We start from the raw sequence: 207 nt of genomic DNA, 5'->3' as shown, positions 1-207 counted from the left end.
ATTATGTATCAACTTAATTTGGTGTGCTAGTGCCTGGCAACCATTTGACGGCAGTTTACGAAGACTGTCAAAATGAATGAATATAGGTTATGTTGGCCGCTCATTTGTCTTGCACGTTCAATACAAAGTTTTCTGTGAACCTCAGTTTATCAGACGAGTTTGAATGTCTTCAAAACCATCTCATCTTATTGTCTTGTCAAATCAGTG

Source organism: Frankliniella occidentalis, unplaced genomic scaffold (assembly GCF_000697945.3).
Source record: "Frankliniella occidentalis isolate FOCC.00 unplaced genomic scaffold, Focc_3.1 Scaffold108, whole genome shotgun sequence".
In the NCBI taxonomy this organism is placed as follows: domain Eukaryota; kingdom Metazoa; phylum Arthropoda; class Insecta; order Thysanoptera; family Thripidae; genus Frankliniella; species Frankliniella occidentalis.
This window is presented reverse-complemented; position numbering follows the sequence as displayed.